Below are 4,841 nucleotides of genomic sequence, written 5' to 3'. Positions count from 1 at the left end.
ACGTTGTACCCATATAGGCTTTAGATTGAAACCGACCACAAAAGGGTAGGTGAGGAGGGGGAGAGGATTGCCATTTTAGTGCAGAGTTGGACATGTAGTGTCCGGAGTTTTTCTGCTTTTATCCTGGATATTAATTGTTGTATGAAATTTATGAGTAAAATACAGCCTTCATACGACAAAATTCTGGCTAGCCTATATACCCTAGCATTACCGAGAAATGTATATTAGCTTTAAGTTGCGGTTTAATTTAATGATTTTTTTTGAGGTCGAGCACCCGACCTCAACCTCACTTTTTGAGTTTGAGGTGAGGTTGAGTGAGGTCGCCAATGGTCACCTGAAAAGTGAGGTGAGGTCGCCTGGGGGACCTCAACCTGAATTGATGAGGTTGAGGTTGAGTGAGGTCGCCAAATAGTTTTTGAGTTTGAGGTGAGGTCGAGGTTTTTGAGGTCAAATGCCCACCTCTGCATGCGAGCAACCAAAATTACATTTTTCTGCTTTTATGGTTAACCCGGCGTTACGCAACTGGCTTAGCGCTCTCCTGAAATGGGAAATATGGTCTTCCCAGGAGTCAGAAAAGACAGCCACATCATCGAGATATGGGACAGCAAACTCGTACATGTCCTTGAGGGCGATGTCCACTAACTTATAAAAGCTAAATGGCGCATTTTTCAGCCCGAAACTCAGAACTAGAGCCCCACAGGCGAAATGAATGCCGCATATCGGCGTGCATTCTCCGAGAGCGGAACGTGCCAATAGCCCCTTACCAGGTCCAGCGTGGATATGTACTGGGCAGCGCTTACGGTCTCTATCCTCTCTATATTCGGGATTGGATACAGCTGGTCTTTAATTATGGCGTTAAGGTTTCGGTAATCCACGCAGGGCCAAGGATCATTTCCCGATGCCTCTACAAGGATCAAAGCAGAGGTGTAGTCGCTTTCCGCTGGTTCTATAACGCCCAATTCTAACATGTGTTTGATCTCGGCCTCAATTATCTCTTTTTGTCTAGGTGAAACCCTGTAAGCCTTCAATCTTACTGGCTCGGTAGAGGTTAGTTCTATCTCCTGTGTGATGAGGTCTGTCTTTCCTTGCCGGCCACTAAAACTGTCCTGGGATTAGCAAAGCAGCTGCTTTAGTTGCTGTAGTTGAGTTGGCTCTAGAACATTTGTGCTCGCGGAACGAGCCACGAGACCGTTTATGCTGTTAGAATGTTTGTTGTCATTTCCGTTCCACTCGGGAGTTTCGGCTAGTACCTCCTCCGGTATGTTTATAGCCATGTTTGCCACCCCGCTCCTTTCAAGATAGGGCTTCATTAGATTGCAGTGGTATACCTTTATCTGCTGGCCTCTCCCCGGCATCTTCAAAGTGTAGTTGGTTTCAGAGAGACGATCTACAACTTCTACAGGTCCGACTTAATGAACTTCTAGCTTGTTTTTTCGCGAAGGCCTGAGAATGAGCACCTTATCTCCTACCTTAAAATTTCTCAGTCTAGCGTTCTTGTCGTAGTAAAACTTGGCAGTTTCCTGAGCCATTTTCAGGTTCTCGTCCACTAGTTCTCGCGTGGTGTTGAGACCATTTAACAGCTGCAGCACGTACTCTACGACTGGCTGACTTTTGCCCGTCCATTCTCACATCTCCCTTAGCAAACTAAGCGCAGAACGGAGAGCCCTTCGGTACACTAGTTCGGCGGGGGTGAAACCTGTGGCTTCATGTGGAACCATTCTCAGGGAGAAAAGCGTTGGTGGGAGACAACTTTCCCAGTCATCCTTGTTCTCGTAGCATGTAGCCCGCAGCACTCTTTTAAACACCAAATGCCACTTTTCTACGCTATTGGACTGAGGGTGATAGACCGAACTAAGTATGAACTTCACGCCACACCTATGCAAAAACGTGGTCGTCAGTGCGCTCGTGAGAACTGTCCCCTGGTCAGCTTGAATTTCTGCTGCGAAGCCAATTTGGGCGAAACTCCAAGGAGTGCATTGACTATCTCCGCTGAGCAAAGTTCCCTCAGAGGTACCGCTTCCGGAAACTTTGTAGCGGGGCAGATCATAGGGAGGACGTACTTATATCCTGACTTGGTTCTAGGCAGTGGTCCCACTGTGTCAATGACCAGTTGACGGAACGGTTCTGAAATCAGCGGAACTAGGTTTTGAGGTGCCTTCCATTTCTCACCTGGCTTTCCTGTGCGCTGACAAGCGTCGCACGATTGAACGTAGCGTTCAGCGTCCTTGAAACAGCCTGGCCAGTAATATTCTCCAAGCAGTCTTTCTTTTGTTTTGTTCACGCCTAAGTGCCCTGACCAACTGTTACCGTGGCAAAGACTCAGTAGGTCAGAGCGATACTTTTCAGGGACAACCAGCTGGTCTAGTGTTCTACCCTTTTTGTCTTTGTAGTGCCGATACAGCAGTCCGCCCTTGTGATGTATTGTCACATTGCGCCTAGCGATGCCTTCACGAGCTGTAAAGTGCCACTTTAACAGGCTGGGGTTCAGTTCCTGTTCTGCTTTTAACGAATCTTGTCGACGCGCAGCAGGCGGTCCATGCACGGAGAGGTTGGCTGCAACACGGAACCCGTACTGCATTCTTCCTGAATGCGGCCACTCGTTATCCTTTCTTTGACCTCTGGTTCGGGTCGCCCCTTGTCTGCACGAACTGCAACTGGTTCGTTTGGTTCCTGATTATCGGGAATGTCATTCCCCTGGCTAGACGTCTCTGATGCCTGGTGGTATGTAAGCTTGGTGGCTAGCTCGCGCGAGTTTGATCTCGTCAGGGCTTTTACTGTTCCCTCTGCTAGCTTCTGACCCCGTTCATGCAGCAACTGATTCTACCTAGTCGAAAATAGGCACAGGCACTGTAATGAAACCGCGCGCGAGAAAGCGGCTTCTGTCACTAACTCTCCGAACGGGCCGAAAATCACTACCCTTGTCATCGGAAGGCACAGACTTTGATCTTTTAGCACCTGCTCTATCCATGCCACCTCCCCAGTCAAGTCTTCCTCTTTATCATAGGAAGGATGAACAATGTCCATTGTGGCCCCGCTGTCCCCAAGGACTCTGCACGGTTTCCATTTACTTTGAGCTCGTGAATGTATGGCTGTAGGAGCTCCAAATTTTCATCACTGTCATCTGCGTATGCAAAGGCTACCCGCGGCTTTTTGCACCTTGCAGCAATGTGTCCGGTCTCCTGACAGTTGAAACAACAAAACGGTTTTCTGGTTTCGAACTCTTGTCAGCGATTTCTGCGCTTCGGTCTGCCTAGAACCACCCTCAGTTCTTTCCGTGACCTGTTTTGCGCCTTCCACGGGCTAGGGTTTCTATATTGTGCGTTTTTCGGCACAAAACGCTTCCTCATGCCGAAACTGTTCTTTTCAGGCCCGCCTATATCGGAGCCTAACCTCCTCCGCGCCGTGTATTTGTCCGCCAACTCTGCGGCTTTCTCTACTTTTCTCACTTCCTCCTTGTCTTGAATCCAGAGCTTAACTGATTCGGGGATGCTGTTTTAGAATTGCTCTGGGCCTACACACTACACAACCTTATCTTTACTTTCGTACGCATACGCGCCCTTCAAACATTCTTTAAGGTTGGCCTTCAAACTGCATGCAAAGTCTGCATAGCTCTCGCCACATTTCTTACTGGCGCCTCTGAACCGCTGACGGAATTCTTCTGCCGACAAATGGTACCTTCTGAGCAGGCTAGCCTTCACTTTCTCGTAGTCATCGGCCTCGTCCGCATCCAGCCTCGCGACTATGGCAGCCGCCTCACAGGGCAACACCATCATTAGCTTCTCTGGCCATGACTTCTTAGCGTATCCCTTTTTATCACACGCCCTTTCAAAATTAACGAGATACAACCCAAGGTCTTCGCCCACTTTGTACGGCTGCATCTGAATTTTTCGTCCCGTTTGATACGCTTCCGATTCGCTTGCTTTCTCTGGAGTCGCGCCTCTCGACCGTTCAAATTCTGGTTGCTTCTCGTCAAATGCGAGCTGCAACCTTTTTAGCTCCCGCTCTTCGGCTTCTGCCGCTAATTCTAGCTACGATATTCTGTTCCCTTCAGCTTCCTCTTTCTTCCGTTCCTCATTCTCTCTTTTCTGATCCTCTTTTTGTCTCTTTTCTTCCTCCTCCTCTTTTGCCCTATCCGCTTTGAATAGTTCCCACACCTCGCAAATTGTATCTACCTCGGCGGATTTCAAAAGCAATGAGCAAATTTCCGGTTTTGTCATTTTAGCTTGTACCTCCACACCAAACTCTTCGCACAACAGCAATTCTGACCTCCGCAATTTTTCTAGCGCCATAGTTGCCTCTCGGAGTCCTGGCTTTGCTGACCAACTGTTGAAGTGAGATAGTCACACACGTCTCGCTTAACAACCCACAATAATTCCTAGCAGTTAAGAATAAATAGCACTAAATCTGAAGCCTGGCAAATTCCAAGCACTCACCCGCAGAAGCAGCACCAGGTCGTATGGCCAATTCAACTGCTGCCATCCAGACGTTAGAGGTGGGACTAGGGTGTCGCTGGACGGATCGTCAGCCGCATCGACGCCCGCTCCACCTCAGGAAGAAGCGCCGCTGAGCGAAGGAGTTAGGAGTTGAAAGACGAAAACCTGGTTTATTTACATTGTTAGTAGTAGAAAAGACTCCGGAGAAGAAGTGATGATGCCCGCACACACACATAGTTTTAAAGGGTCCGTGTTCCCATGTTCCCTTTCCCCACACGAGACACCAAGGCGCTACTGGTACTCGACGTGGAGCAAGCTTTTGACAAAATTCAACATCAAGCCATTCTCAAAGCCATATCTGACCAAAACCTCGGAACACGCTTCTACCACTACGTCAAGGCGTTTCTG

At 48.7% G+C, this 4,841-nt stretch overlaps 1 pseudogene; it reads right to left on the bottom strand.

The window, feature by feature from the left end:
• Window positions 1–527: 527 nt before the first annotated feature.
• LOC146203854 (uncharacterized) lies at window positions 528–3,024 on the bottom strand (annotated as a pseudogene).
• Between the last annotated feature and the right edge of the window lie 1,817 nt (window positions 3,025–4,841).

This window comes from Amblyomma maculatum, chromosome 1 (assembly GCF_055883805.1).
Source record: "Amblyomma maculatum isolate TAMU_Amacu chromosome 1, ASM5588380v1, whole genome shotgun sequence".
Classification (NCBI taxonomy): Eukaryota; Metazoa; Arthropoda; class Arachnida; order Ixodida; family Ixodidae; genus Amblyomma; species Amblyomma maculatum.
This window is presented reverse-complemented; position numbering and strand designations above follow the sequence as displayed.